Raw genomic sequence first — 15,897 nt, forward strand, 5'->3', positions numbered from 1 at the left:
CTTGTTTGGATCAGAGAGAGAGAGAGAGAGATGCTGTTTCGCTCGCTCGAAAGCTTCCTCCCGTGAGATACATTCAGCCTCTTGCGAATTGAAGGAAAACTATGAAAAACCTAGAGACGAAAGACACGTTATTATTTTATTTTTTTAATTAATTTTTGTACATTTTCAGGGGGAAGCCTGGCTGCCCTTGCCATCCAGGAATACACGCCACTGGTGTCTGCCTACCTGTCTGCCAGCTTGTCTGCCAGCCTGTCTGCCAGCCTGTCTGCCTACCTGTCTGCCAGCCTGTCTGTCTAGGAGTTCCAGATGTGGCTAGAGTGGTGGTGGCCACTGCAGGGCAACTTTACTGGAGCACATACATTTTTTTTATTATTAGTTATTTATTTAACCTTTATTTAACCTGGGGAAACCCATTGAGACCAGGGTGTCATTTACAAGGGTGCCCTGGGAACAAGAAATCAACATGAAAAGTCTCAATACAACACTATACGTTTAGCCAACAGAAAAACACATATTCTTGCAGTTAACACAGAATCTTCTCATATTTCTGTGCAAAACATTTTTGTCACCTTTTTGGGCCCTCACCAGTTTTTAATCCCTGGATTAACTCCACGGTCTATGATTAGTAGATGTGGGTGATTGGACATACAAATCGGGGACTAGCCTAAGCAACAGCAGCTCTTCTCAACTATTGACAAGCAATTAATTTGACAACCAATCATCACGAGAGACGCTTCATTCTGCATGCAACACTTTTACTGCCGAAGAGTTGAGCACCGATCAGATCCTCCTGCTGTTCTTCACCCCTTGGTGCAGTCTGCTGACCATCCCTGAGGCCAGGAAGAAGGCTGCCAGCTGAAGTAGGAGCCAAGTTCATCGCCATGCAAAATTCTACTGACCGAGGTAGACAATGCTTTGAGTAGCAACTGACTGGCATGCAGTCAGGCAGGCAGAGACACACACAATCACACTTGACTTGTCCTTACAGTGCATTCGTAAAGCATTTAGACCCTTCCCCTTTCTACATTGTGTTACAGCCTTATTCTAAAATGAATAAAAGTACTTTTTTTCCCTTTATCAATCTACACACAATACCCTTAATGACAAAGCGAAAAAAACAGTTTTTTTTTAAATGTTGCAAAAAAACAACAACCCGAAATACCTTATTTACATAAGTATTCAGACCCTTTGCTATGAGACTCGAAATAGAGCTTGGGTGCATCCTGTTTCCATTGATCATCCATGAGATGTTTCTACAACTTGGAGTCCACTTGTGGTAAATTCAATTGATTGAACATGATTTGGAAAGGCACACACACTGGTCTAAATAAGGTCCCACAGTTGACAGTGTATGTCAGGGAAAAAAAACAAGCCATGAGTTCGAAGGAATTGTCCGTAGAGCTCCGAGACAGGACTGTGTCGAGGCACAGATCTTGGGAAGGGCACCAAGAACACAGTGGCCTCCATCTTTATTAAATGGAAGAAGTTTGGAACCATCAAGATTCTTCCTAGAGCTGGCCACCCTGACCAAACTGAAAAATTTGGGGAGAAGGGCATTGGTCAGGGAGGTGACCAAGAACACAGTGGTCACTCTGACAGTGCTTCAGAGTTCCTCTTTGGAGATGGGATAACCTTTCAGAAGGAAAACCATCTCGTCAGCACTCCACCAATCAGGCCTTTATGGTAGAGTAGCCAGGCGGAAGCCACTTCACAGTAAAAGGCACATGACAGCCCCACTTGGAGTTTGCCAAAAGCCACCTAAACAAGATTGTCTGGTCTGATGAAACCAAGATTGAACTCTCTGTGGCCTGAATGCCAAGCATCACGTCTGGAGGAAACCTGGCACCATCCCTAAGGTGAAACATCATGCTGTGGGGATGTCATCATGTCATCATCAGGATGTCATCACCATCATGCTGTGGGGATGTTTTTCAGCGGCAGGGACTAGGAGGCTAGTCAGGATGGAAGAAAGATGAATGGAGAAAAGTACAGAAAGATCCTTGATGAAAACCAGCTCCAGAGCACTCAGGACCTCAGACAGGGGTGATGGTTCACCTTCGAACAGAACAACGACCCTAAGCACACAGCCAAGACAACGCAGGAGTGGCTTTGTGACAGGTCTCTGAATGTCTTTGAGTGGCCCAGCCAGAACCCTGACATGAACCCAATCGAACATCTCTGGAGAGACCTGAAAATAGCTGTGCAGCGATGCTCCCCATCAAACCTGACAGAACTTGAGAGGATCTGCAGAGATCAATGGGAGAAACTCCCCAAATACAGGTATGCTAAGCTTGTAGCATCGTACCCAAGATGACTCGAGGCTGTAAAGGGTCTGAATACTTATGTAAATGTGATATTTCAGGTGTATTAAAAAGGTTTCTCTGCAAAAATGTCTAAAAACCTGTTTTTGCTTTGTCATTATGTGGTAATGTGTGGAAATGGATGAGAAAAGAAAACCATTTGTATCAATTTTAGAAAAAGGCTGTAACGTAACAATTTGTGGAAAAAGTCCAGGGGGCTAAATACTTTCCGAATGCACTGTATATTGACAGGACCTTACTCACAGATACTCCCCTCAGGGCTGTAGCCAGGGTCTGAGTTTTAGTGAGGTCCCAAGACATTTTAAGAAAGTTAAAGCAAATTACTGCATTTCTATAGGATTAAAAAACTCTAAAATACTATTTGGAGAACAGCATAAATGACCCCATCCATTATCACATTTGAAAGAGAGCAACCCTGCTCTACTTATTTGCTGACCTGTGACCCACTGACACCGCTGTCATGACTTCCGCCGAGGTTGGCTCTCCTGCCCGTTCAGGCTGTGCTCGGCGGTCGTCATCACCGTCCTATTAGCCACTACCGATCCCTTTTCGGTTATCTGTTGGTTTTGTCTGATTGTTTTCATCTGTGTGTTAGTTAATTAGTATCTGTATATAATGTAGGTTGTCCCGCCCTTGTTTTGTGCGGGATTGTTTGTTTTTGTCATTTAGTTTCGGCTGTCGGTGTTTTTGTGTTTTATTTCTCCGGTTTGTCTGTTATTTCCTGTTTTGGATATTTTTCACCCTGTTTGTATTTTGGGTTGTCCGTGTTTATTTGTTGTTCACCGGAGAATAAACCTCTATTCACTATTTGCTTTCTGCGCCTGATTCCACCCACCTTGACTAGTCGTGACAGAATCCCGCACCACCCATGGAATCAGCAGGAGCAGCAGCGTCTCCTCTCCCATCGATGGAAGAGAGGGTCCTACATCATACCAGCGTGATTCACCGGATTGGTTCTGCTATGGACCAAATGATGGAGAGAATGGATCGATAGGAGAGGAGTGGCCTCCCCACCTCATCTCTAGCAATCCCTTCTCCAGCACCTCCTGTTTCTGCGACCACATCTGGCTCTGGGGCTCTTCGGCTGACACTCCCACGGGAGTTTGACGGATCAGGGGCTGGGTGCCAGGGTTTCCTCCTTCAACTGGAATTATACCTGGCTACCGTGCGTCCTATTCCCTCTGGAGAGGAGAGCGTGCTCGCCCTCGTCTCCTGCTTGACTGGGCGAGCCCTCGAGTGGGTCAACGCAGTGTGGAATGGTCCGGACTCGGCTAAGGATAATTACCCAGAGTTCACCCGCCGATTCCGAGCTGTTTTTGACCATCCACCCGAGGGTCGGGTGGCGGGTGAACGGCTGTTTCACCTGCGTCAGGAGACGAGGAGCGTACAGGATTTTGCCCTAGAGTTTAGGACGTAGGCAGCAGGAGCAGGATGGAACGACAGGACCTTGATTGATCATTTTAGATGTAGTCTCAGGGAGGACGTCCGCAGGGAGCTGGCATGTCGGGACACCACATATTCACTGGATGGACTTATCGATCTGGCTATCCGTCTCGACAACCTGCTGGCTGCTCGCGGGCGTTCGGATCAGGTCCTGTCGTTTCCAATCCCCAGCCCCCCTGATCCTATCCCTATGGAATTAGGAGGTACGGCTTCGAGGGGGACCGGAGGAGTGTCCTCCTGCACCAGTTGTGGTCGACGAGGGCACACGCCCGACCGGTGCTGGAGGAACTCTTCTAGGAGTCGGGAGGACAGGCAGAACACTGCTCGATCACCCCAGGTGAGTAAGCACCAAACTCATTCAGAGCTTCCTGTCGGTCATGTGTTTGTATTGATTTCTTTCCCTGGGTTTTCCCCCTCTCTACAGCATAAAGCGCTAGTCGATTCAGGCGCAGCTGGGAATTTTATGGATTGTGGGCTTGCATTAAGGCTAGGGATTCCCCTGGTGTCGTTAGATCAACCTTTCCCTGTGCACTCCTTAGATAGCCGACCATTAGGGTCAGGAGTAATTAGGGAGGCTACGGTGCCGCTGGACATGGTAACGCAGGGTGATCATAAGGAGCAGATTAGCCTGTTCCTTATAGATTCACCTGCGTTTCCAGTGGTGTTGGGGGTTCCCTGGTTAGCTCAACACAGCCCGGTGATTTTCTGGCGACAGGGGGCTCTTAAGGGGTGGTCAGAGGAGTGTTCAGGTAGGTGTATAGGAGTTGCCGTTGGTGCGACTACGGTGGAGAGTCCAGACCAAGTTTCCACCGTGCGCATTCCCTCTGAATATGCCGATTTGGCTATCGCCTTCAGTAAAGGGAGGACGACCAAATTACCACCTCATCGTCGAGAGGACTGCGCGATAAACCTTCTGGAAAACGCTGCACTTCCTAGGAGTCACGTTTATCCATTGTCCCAGGAGGAGACAGTTGCGATGGAAACATATGTTTCCGAATCGCTGGGACAGGGGTACATTCAGCCCTCCATATCACCCGTCTCCTCAAGCTTCTTTTTTGTGAAGAAGAAGGACGGAGGTCTGCGTCCGTGTATTGATTATAGAAGTCTAAATTCCATTACAGTGGGGTTTAGTTACCCACTACCTCTCATCGCTACGGCAATGGAATCATTTCACGGGGCGCAATTCTTCACAAAACTGGACCTGAGGAGCGCGTATAATCTGGTACGTATCCGGGGAGGAGATGAGTGGAAAACCGCATTTAGTACTACTTCTGGTCATTATGAGTACCGCGTCATGCCATACGGTTTGAAGAATGCTCCAGCCGTTTTCCAATCCTTCGTAGATGAGATTCTCCGAGACCTGCTCGGTCAGGGAGTGGTAGTGTACATTGATGACATCTTGATCTATTCTGCCACACGCGCGGAGCATGTGTCTCTGGTGCGTAAGGTACTTGGGTGACTACTGGAGCATGACCTGTATTGCAAGGCGGAGAAATGTGAGTTTTTCAAACAGTCCGTTTCCTTCCTGGGGTATCGTATTTCCACCTCCGGGGTGGTAATGTAGGATTATCGCGTTACAGCCGTGTGTAATTGGCCGACTCCGACCACGGTGAAAGAAGTGTAGCGGTTTTTAGGGTTTGCCAATTACTACCGGAGGTTTATCCAAGGTTTTGGTCAGGTGGCTGCTCCCATCACCTCACTGCAGAAGGGAGGACCGGTGCGCTTGCGCTGGTCAGCAGAGGCGGGCAGGGCTTTCAGTCGTCTGAAGGAGCTGTTCACCAATGTGCCCGTGTTGGCACATCCGGATCCCTCTTTAGCGTTCATAGTGGAGGTGGATGCGTCCGAGGCTGGGGTTGGAGCCGTGCTGTTCCAACGCTCGGGCGTGCCATCCAAACTCCGCCCCTGTGCTTTCTTTTCGAGCAAACTCAGCCCAGCGGAGCGAAACTATGATGTGGGGGACCGGGAGTTGTTAGCTGTAGTCAAGGCTCTGAAGGTGTGGAGACATTGGCTTGAGGGGGCTAAATACCCTTTTCTCATCTGGACTGACCATCGTAATCTCGAGTACATCCGGGAAGCTAAGAGACTAAATCCACGTCAGGCTAGATGGGCCATGTTTTTTACTAGGTTCCAGTTTACCCTCACATATCGGCCAGGCTCCCAAAACACCAAAGCTGACGCACTGTCTCGCCTCTATGATACAGAGGAACGGTCAGTAGAGCCAACTCCCATCATTCCACCGTCATGTCTTGTGGCACCGGTGGTATGGGAGGTAGATGCTGAGATAGAGAGGGCCTCACGGTCAGAGCCGGCTCCTCCTAACTGTCCAGTAGGGACCAAGTACGTGCCGAGGGTGGTCCGGGACAAGCTGATTAGGTGGGCTCATACTCTTCCCTCCTCGGGTCATCCTGGTATCAAGAGGACAGTGCAGAGTCTGAGAGGGAAATACTGGTGGCCCACACTGGCTAAAGACGTGAGATTTTATGTCTCCTCCTGCTCAGTGTGTGCTCAGAGCAAGGCTCCTCGGCACCTACCTAGAGGGAAATTACAACCCCTCCCCATTCCACAACGGCCGTGGACACATTTATCGGTGGATTTTCTTACCGACCTTCCCCCGTCCCAGGGAAGTACTACGATCCTGGTCATTGTGGATCGGTTTTCTAAGTCCTGTCATCTTATTCAGTTGCCCGGTCTTCCTACGGCCCTGCAGACTGCTGAGGCTTTGTTTACCCATGTCTTCCGGCACTATGGGGTGCCTGAGGACATCGTCTCTGATCGGGGTCCCCAATTCACGTCCAGAGTGTGGAGGGCGTTTATGGAGAGACTGGGGGTCTCGGTTAGCTTAACCTCAGGTTTTCACCCCGAGAGTAATGGGCAGGTGGAGCGCGTTAACCAGGATGTGGGCAGGTTTCTGCGGTCCTACTGTCGGGACCGGCCTGGTGAGTGGGCAAGGTATGTTCCATGGGCCGAACTAGCCCAGAACTCCTTACGCCACTCCTCTACTAACTTGTCTCCTTTTGAGTGTGTGTTAGGTTACCAGCCGGTCCTGGCTCCATGGCATCAGAGTCAGATCGAGGCTCCTGCGGTGGAGGAATGGGTACAGCGCTCCAAGGACACCTGGAAAGCCATTCAGGACTCATTACGGTTAGCGGGAGAACGGGAGAAGAGAAGCGCTGACCAGCACCGCAGTGAGACCCCCGTGTTTGCACCGGGGGACAGGGTCTGGCTCTCGACCCGAAACCTGTCCCTCCACCTGCCATGTCGGAAGCTGGGGCCGCAGTGTGCGGGGCCGTTCAAAGTCCTGAGGAGAATAAACGAGGTGTGTTATAGGTTACAACTTCCTAGGTATTACCGTATTAACCCCTCGTTTCATGTGTCTCTCCTCAGGCCGGTGGTGGCTGGTCCCCTGCAAGAAGGTGAGGTGTCTGAGGTCCCTCCGCCCCCTCTGGACATCGATGGGCCCCCGGCGTATACAGTTCGAGGCATTCTGGATTCTAGACGCCGGGTGGGGGGCCTACAGTACCTCGTGCACTGGGAGGAGTACGGCCCGGAGGGGAGATGCTGGGTTCCGGTGAGAGACATTTTGGACCCTTCTCTCCTGATAGAATTCCACCGCCTCCACCCGGATCGCCCAGCACCTCGCCCTCCGGGTCGTCCTCGAGGACGGTGGCGGCGGTACTGTCACGACTTCCGCCGAGGTTGGCTCTCCTGCCCGTTCAGGCTGTGCTCGGCGGTCGTCGTCACCGTCCTATTAGCCACTACCGATCCCTTTTCGGTTATCTGTTGGTTTTGTCTGATTGTTTTCACCTGTGTGTTAGTTAATTAGTATCTGTATATAATGTAGGTTGTCCCGCCCTTGTTTTGTGCGGGATTGTTTGTTTTTGTCATTTATTTACGGCTGTCGGTGTTTTTGTGTTTTATTTCTCCGGTTTGTCTGTTATTTCCTGTTTTGGATATTTTTCACCCTGTTTGTATTTTGGGTTGTCCGTGTTTATTTGTTGTTCACCGGAGAATAAACCTCTATTCACTATTTGCTCTCTGCGCCTGATTCCACCCACCTTGACTAGTCGTGTCAACCGCCCCAGTTTAGAGGGTAAAGCAGCTCAAGAGTTAATACACACAGGGAACTTCATTCATAGACCCAAGATCAGTGCCAGATCAGGAGGTAATAATGGTCCAAGGCAGATGGTAGATCAGCTCGAACCCTAGGAGCAGGAATAGAGAGTGTCCCTGGGTGGTGAGGTCTGGTGTGTCCCCCACCATCACGGCGGTGGGTTGATTCCAGCAGCAGCAGATCCAGGACTAGTGCTGGATCAGGTGGTGCACCACGGGCAGGGGAAGCCTAGACAGCCCACACGGAACCCAGGGCTATGTCTGGGTCAGGTGGTGCACCACGGGCAGGGGAATCCTGGACAGCCCACACGGAACCCAGGGCTATGTCTGGGTCAGGTGAAGCTGTATTTACTGACCTGTAACCCACTGACACCACCCCCGTTTAGAGGAGAGTAAGGCAGCTGAAGAGTTAACACACACAGACACACACAGAGAGAGAGGAAACGTTGTTCATCCACAGGAGAAGGTGAAGATGTACATGGGGATAGTTCTGTAATGGACAGAAACAGAGATAATGAATATGCTATACAAGAGATAAATACACTGGCCTAAATAGATATACGCGGAGTATGATAGAATGGAATATGGGATAGAACCACAAGGACTGTATCTAATAATGACCTAATAACCATGTAGTAACAAGAGATTAATGACCAGCATGGCATAGTACAGTAAGAATAATGTCAGTAGAATATTATAGAAATAATCGGCTATTGCACAGCAACACACGAGCAAAAACTGTATTTAAATAATATATATTATACACTGAGTGTTCTTTAGGAATGTAGTGAAGTAAAAGTAAAAGTTGGCAAAAAATATAAATAGTAAAGCAAAGTACAGATACCCCAAAAACTACTTAAATAGTACTTTAAAGCATTTTTACCTAAGAAACTGGAAACTGTTGAGCTTGAAAAACCCAGTAGTGTTGCTGTTCTTGGCACACTGAAACTGGTGCGCCTAGCACCTACTACCAGACCCCGTTCAAAGGCACTTAAATATTTTGTCTTGCGTATTCACCCTCTGAACACATACACAATCCATGATTGACGTGGATTTAACAATTGTCGTCGACAAGGGATCATAGATTTCATCTGGATTCGGCTGGTCAGTCTCTGTCATGTTTTGTACACTCAGTGTATATAGGAGATAGGAAGAAGTAAACTGTGAATAATCATTGCATACAACAACAGAATAAACATAATAATAACAGGAATGAGAACTACATAGAATACTGCTAATCTAGCATATACTGCAATGACAACAACAGTGACAACTAATAATGTAATCACGTATCCTATACACGTGCAGTACTAGTCAAAGTTTGGACACACCTACACATTCAAGGGTTTTCTATATTTTACTATTTTCCACATTGTAGAATAATAGTGAAGACATTAAAACTATGAAACAGTTGCCCTCAGGTAGCTTGTTTCTGGTCTCAAGTTCAGGATTGGCTGAAAATGCGTAACAGGGATCTAATATTGACCCTAGATACAGTACTGTTAGGAGATCTGGAGAGACCGGGTCAGTCAATGACAAATATACTAATACTCTTAGTAAAAGTATTTGTATTCAACTTTCAATCTGTGGATTTGATTAGATAGATTGAAATGGTATGTTAAACATCACAGCATAGTTGAAAGATATATGGAGCACAGAAATCCGAAGAGGGTGGCCAGCAGAGATAGGTGGGATGGACATTTCCTTCTTAATGCGTTTGAGCCAATCAGTTGTGTTGTGACAAGGTAGGGGTGGTATACAGACGATAGACCTATTTGAAAAAGACCAAGTCCGTATTAAGGCAAGAACAACTCAAATAAGCAAAGAGAAACGACAGTCCATCACTACTTTAATTCATGAAGGTCAGTCAATCCGGAAAATGTCAAGAACTTTGAAAGTTTCTTCAAGTGCAGTCGCAAATTGATGAAACTGGATACCTAATAAACTGGCCACTAAGTGTATTTGACAACAGATAAACGATGTGGGAAATCAAAGCTTACATCAACGTAACCTTTTTCTCAAGGATTTTAAAACTTCTTTGTGACTTCCCAGAGTTTATCTAAAGGAACTCACACTTATCAATTCTCTTTGCAAAGTAAATTAATGAATAATGCTGAATGATGATGTGCAAATTGTACGCCATCAGAGGCCAGTGAGACCGGGGCCTGTAGGAAAGTTGCATTTTTAATTTGAATGGGGTACAGAGAGTCCATTTCAGATCAAGCTCCAAGCAGTGGTTGGACGACAAATCCATGTTATCAACAGTGCATTTAATTCCTTCTCTGGCCGTTGTACTTTGGTAACTCTGAGGCAAGAGAGATTCATACCCCTTCCCCCATCATTCCATGAAAGAATGAAACCACACACCCGGTTCAATTTTAGAACCTTTGACATTGATGCAGTGCTGAGTTCCAGGCAGTAGTAACTGTTCCAGTTCCATGGAGGTGAAATGAACGGTGTATGTTTGATTAGGTTCGACATTGATGGGTGGGCTTGTTGCACTGAGAATTTCATCCTTTTACTCAGTGGGCTAAATCAGAGTCGCACAGAGTGTTTCTTGGTAGTCTTAAATCTACTTTGGAACAAAAGTATACACCTCACACACATGGTTATGGTCTGAAAAAAAGAAGACCCCTGTACTACGTTAGATATAGAGTTGAAATAAATTTAACGTTGAGTTTGCATCCCAATATTACACTTTATATTCACCAGAGAAGACTGAAATATAATAAAACCATTTGACATAGAAATACCCGCCATACTGCTCGTTCTGTGTGTGATTTCCTGCAAGACAGGAATGTTAGTGTTCTGCCATGGCCAGCGAAGAGCCCGGATCTCAATCCCATTGAGCACGTCTGGGAACCTGTTGGATCAGATGGTGAGGGTTAGGGCCATTCCCCCCAGAAATGTCCGGGAACTTGCAGATGCCTTGGTGGAAGAGTGGGGTAACATCTCACAGCAAGAACTGGCAAATCTGGTGCAGTCGTTGAGGAGGAGATGCACTGCAGTACTTAATGCAGCCGATGGCCACACCAGATACTGACTGTCACTTTTGATTTTGACCCCCCCTTTGTTCAGGGACACATTATTCCATTTCTGTTAGTCACATGTCTGTGGATCTTGTTCAGTTTATGTCTCAGTTGTTGAATCTTGTTATGTTCATACAAATATTTACATGTTAAGTTTACTGAAAATAGACGCAATTGACAGTGAGAGGATTTTTTTTTTGCTGAGTTTATGAAAACAAACCCCACTACGATGAAACTAGGCTTATGTCGCAAGTCATGACTTCACAGGAGAGCCATTTGAACATTTCTTTACATTTTTTATTAAAAGGTGTTTTTTGGGCAGAAATGCCTTCTGGAACATATGTGAACTTTCATGTGCCATAACAAAAACGTGTATGCCATCTGTAAATATGAATACAATTGTTAAATTACGAGCCTTGTTAGTTAAGCAACAGAAAAAGTCAGCAACCTTCCCATTAGCCATGATTGGCTGAGAAAATGAGTGGGCTGGACATGCCGAGAGAGGAGTTCGGATTGGTTCTGTCTATTTGAACTGGTCAGTCTGTGTTGGTAATCCTGTCGAACGCAGCTTTTAAAACAATTTATTGTGTAGTGGAGCTGCAAAAGTGTTGCTCTCCGCTTTCTGGAGGATCGGGTTTTGAAATCAGTGGAATTAGAGTATGATAGCTAAAGAGATGGAGAAAACACCTGTCTCCGGATTACATGTTCAAACTAAGGGCAACCGTGGCATGGCATCCATGACAGGGAGACGCATCCATCATGCATGTTGACGTATACAGGCAAGATAGTCTAGCTAGCTACATTTTCATATATTACATGCTTCTAATTTTGACATAAAGCTTAAGAGGGTGTGAATGATGCTGAATGGGTGTAGACAAAAAAGAGCTCTTCACTAGATACCAAAACATTCAGAGGCCATTTCTCAAATGTGAGTTTACAAGTTTATCAACATTCAAAGCAGAATTTCTTTCCCAGTGTTCCTCAAAAATCCAGTGTATGATATACAATTTTCTTGCTCTGAGTCTCTACTTTTATCCAATGTATAAAACACAATTTCAATTTGTGCTACATGAGACCAAATCCAGGTAGTGAGTCACATATGGAGAAACTTTGACCTATGAGAAGGAGAAAATAGCACCTCTTGAGAAAATGCTTTAGACAGTGGGTAGTTTGGCAAAATGATTTGAAATGTATTCACACCAATTGACTGTTTCCACATTTTGTTGTATAAAAGTTGGATTAAAATGTATTTGATCAACTATCTACATAAAGTACTCTGTAATGCCATTATTTTAATTGATGGAAAATAAAACACAAATAGTGTATATTTTATATATACTCTGACACACAAATACTGTATAAGTATTCAACCCCCTGAGTCAATACATGTTTGAATCACCTCTGGCAGCGATTACAGCTGTGCATTTTTATGTTTAAGTCTCTAAGTGCTTTGCAAACCTAGATTGTACAATATTTCCCCATTATTCTTTTTCAAATTCTCCAAGCTCTGTCAAGTTGCTTTTTGATCATTGCAAGACAAACATTTTCAAGTCTTGACATAGGATTTTAAGCTGATTTCAATTTTCAAGCTGATTTAAGTCAAAATTGTAACTAGGCCACTTGGGAACATTCAATGTCGTCTTGGTAAGTAACTCTAGTGTGTATTTGGCCTTTCGTTTTAGGTTATTATCCTGCTGAAAGGAGGATTTGTCTCCCAGCATCTGTTGGAAATAAAACTGAACCAGGTTTTCCTCTGAGACTTTGCCTGTGCTTAGCTCTTTTCCATGTATTTTTATCCTAGAAAACTTCAGAACATGATGCAGCTACAACCATGCTTGAAAATATGTAGATTGATACTCAGTGAGATGTTGGATTTTACCCAGGAAATGCTTTGTATTCAAGGCAAAAAGTAAATTTCTTTGCCACATGTTTTGCAATATTACTTTTTGCAAACAGGGTGCATGTTTTCTATTCTGCACAAACTTCCTTCTTTTCACTCTGTCATTTAGATTAGTATTGTGGCGTAACTACAATGTTGTTGATCCATCCTCAGTTCTCCTATTCCAGCCATTTTACTCTGTATTTTTACTCTCACTGGTTTAAAATCACCATTGTCCTCATGGTGAAATCCTTGAGCGGTTTCCTTCCACTCCATCAATGGAGTTAAGAAGGACGCTTCTATTTGTGTAGCGACTGGGTGTATTGATACACCATCCAAAGTGTAATTAATAGCTTCACCATGTTTAAAAGGATATTCAATGTCAGTTTTTTTTCACCCATCTACCAATAGGTGCCCTTCTTTGCGAGGCATTGGAAAACCTCCCTGGTCTTTGTCGGCTACCGCAGCATTCTGCAGCGATACACCATCCCATCTGGTTTGCGCTTAGTGGGACATCATTTGTTTTTCAGCAGGACATTGACCCAACACACCTCCAGGCTGTGTAAGAGCTATTTGACCAAGAAGGAGAGTGATGGAGTGCTGCATCAGATGACCTGGCCTCCACAATCACCCGACCTCAACCCAATTGAGATGATTGTGGTGTGCTGTGTCACATGTGCTAATGCCACGCCCTCCAGTGCTCATCCAGTGTCTTCTTGACCTGCCGCCACTCCCCCAGTGCTCTCTCCCTCTCCCTCTCTGTGTGTGTTTGTGATTATGTCGGCGGAGACAGGTGTGCTGGAGTCAGAGCAGATTCCCACCAGCTGCAACCTGTTCCATAATCAAGACCTCTGCAAATACTCAGTCCTGCCACATCCACACTGCCAGATCGTAATCTCTGCCCATTCAGTCCATGTTTCTAGACGTTTGTTCCTGTTGTGCCTGATTTCCCTTGCATGACGCTGTTTTCCTATCCCCTACAGTTCTGCCCGCTCTGACTCTGGTCCCTGTCTCCAGTTTGACTTCTTGTTGGTCCTATTACTAGCTTGTTCAACCTCTCTTTCGTATCGTCTAAGATCCCCAAAGATTGGAAAGCTGCCGCGGTTATCCCTCTCTTCAAAGGGGGAGACATTCTAGACTCAAACTGTTATAGACCTATATCCATCCTGCCCTGCCTTTCTAAAATCTTCGAAAGCCAAGTTAACAAACAGATCACTGACCATTTCGAATCCCACCATACCTTCTCCACTATGCAATCTGGTTTCCGAGCTGGTCACCAACTACTTATCAGATAGAGTTGAGTGTGTCAAATCGGAGGGCCTGTTGTCCAGACCTCTGGCAGTCTCTATAGGGGTGTCACAGGGTTCAATTCTCGGGCCGACTCTTTCCTCTGTATATATGAATGAAGTCGCTCTTGCTGCTGGTGATTCTCCGATCCACCTCTATGCAGACGACACCATTCTATATATATCTGAACTTTTTTGGACACTGTGCTAACAAACCAAGCGAAACGAGCTTCAATGCCATACAACACTCCTTCCGCGGCCTCCAACTGCTTTTAAATGCTAGTAAAACTAAATGCATACTTTTCAACCAATTGCTGCCTGCACCCGCCCGCCCGCCCGACTAGCATCACTACTCTGGACGATTCTGACTTAGAATATGTGGACAAATCCAAATACCTAGGTGTCTGGTTAGACTGTAAACTCTCCTTCCAGACTCACATTAAGCATCTCCAATCCAAAATAAAATCTAGAATAGGCTTTCTATTTCGTAACAAAGCCTCCTTCACTCATGCTGCCAAACATACCCTCGTAAAACTAACTATCCTACCGATCTTTGACTTTGGCGATGTAATTTACAAAATAGCCTCCAACACTCTTCCCAAAAAATTGGATGCAGTCTATCACAGTGCCATCTGTTTTGTCACCAAATCCCCATATACAATCCACCACTGTGACCTGTATATTCTTGTTGGCTGGCCCTCGCTTCATACTCGTCGCCAAACCCACTGGCTCCAGGTCATCTATAATTCTTTGCTAGGTAAAGCCCCACCTTATCTCAGCTCACTGGTCACCATAGCAACACCCACCCATAGTACGCGCTCCAGCAAGAATATTGCACTGGTTATCCCCAAAGCCAACACCTGCTTTGGCCACCTTTCCAGTTCTCTGCTGCCAATGACTGGAATGAATTGCAAAAATGACTGAAGCTGGAGACTTACATATCCATCTCTAACGTTAAGCATCAGCTGTCAGAGGATCTTACCGATCACTGTACCTGTACACAGCCAATCTGTAAATGGCACACCTAACTACGTCATCCCCATATTGTTATTTATAGTTTGCAGCCCAGTATTTCTGCACATCTATCACTCCAGTATTAATGGTAAATTGTAACTATTTCGCCTCTATGGCCTATTTATTGCCTTACATCCCTAATATTCTACATTTGCCCACACTGTACATATACTTTTCTATTGTGTTATTGACTGTATGTCTGTTTATGTGTAACTGTTGTTTTTTTTGTCACACTGCTTTGCTTTATCTTAGTCAGGTCACAAATGAGAACTTGTTCTCAACTGGCCTAAAGGTAAAATATATTTTTTAAATAAAGTCCTGCTACTCTGTCCTGGATTCCCCACTCTACGCTCCCTTGGATTCCCCTCCGGACCTACTTATCCTTTTACAACACCTCTCGCTCCAGCCTCAGCCTCTGCACCTGGTTTCCGGCAACCCGCCCGAGCTTCCCCTGCCCTGCACTCAATCTTCCCCCCATGTTTCAATAAATATGTTGGTTACCTCATCCCAGTCTCCTCGTCTGAGTCTGCTCTTGGGTTCACCTGTTCCGTTTCGCGTGACATGTTGGACCGCAGAGTGAAGGAAAAGCAGCCAACATGTGCTCAGCATATGTGGAAACTCCCTCAAGACTGTTGAAAAGCATTCCAGGTCAAGCTTAAGAGAATGCCAAGATTATGCAAAGCTGTCATCAAGGCAACGGGTGGCTACTTTGAAGAATCTCAAATATAAAATATATTTTGATTTGTTTAACACTTTTTTGGTTACTACATTATTCCATATTTGTTATTTCATAATTTTGATGTGTTGACTAATAT

This window comes from Oncorhynchus gorbuscha, linkage group LG03 (genome assembly GCF_021184085.1).
Source record: "Oncorhynchus gorbuscha isolate QuinsamMale2020 ecotype Even-year linkage group LG03, OgorEven_v1.0, whole genome shotgun sequence".
NCBI lineage: Eukaryota > Metazoa > Chordata > Actinopteri > Salmoniformes > Salmonidae > Oncorhynchus > Oncorhynchus gorbuscha.